Source organism: Arvicola amphibius, chromosome 5, assembly GCF_903992535.2.
Source record: "Arvicola amphibius chromosome 5, mArvAmp1.2, whole genome shotgun sequence".
NCBI classification, from domain to species: Eukaryota; Metazoa; Chordata; class Mammalia; order Rodentia; family Cricetidae; genus Arvicola; species Arvicola amphibius.
In genome coordinates, this window is record NC_052051.1 from 24,465,074 (window position 1) to 24,465,629 (window position 556).

Genomic DNA, 556 nt, shown 5'->3' on the forward strand with positions numbered 1-556 from the left:
AAACACTGGCAGCTCCTTAAAAAATTAAACCATTATCATGGGACCCTGCAAATCCATCCCAGACTTATTCAACGACTTGAAAACATCTGCCCACACAAAAAAGTTGTTAACATGTGTGTATCATTTAACATAACAAGGAAAGGGACAAACAATCCGAGTATCCAGCAACTGATAAATGACAGATGTGATGCAGCCACACCATGGCTGTACAGTCACAGGATAAAGCGCTGCTGCTACGATCACATGAGCAGCGAAAGCAAGGTGTGGAAGATGCGGGACACACAAAGGCCATACAGTGAGTGACGTCACTTATGAGAACTGTCCAGAATAGGAACTGTAGACAACTGACTGGGGGTGCCTGGGCTGGGGAGGGAATGAGAGATTGCTGATGGGGATAGTGGGCTTGGGTCTTTGTTGTTTTGGAGGAATTAGATCTGGGGATGGATGCACATGCAGCACTGTGAATACCCTACAACTCACTGAGTTGTGTACTTTAAGAGGGTGAATTTCCTGGGTATGTAAATTCTCTCAATAAAGTTGTTAATAAAAAACCAGA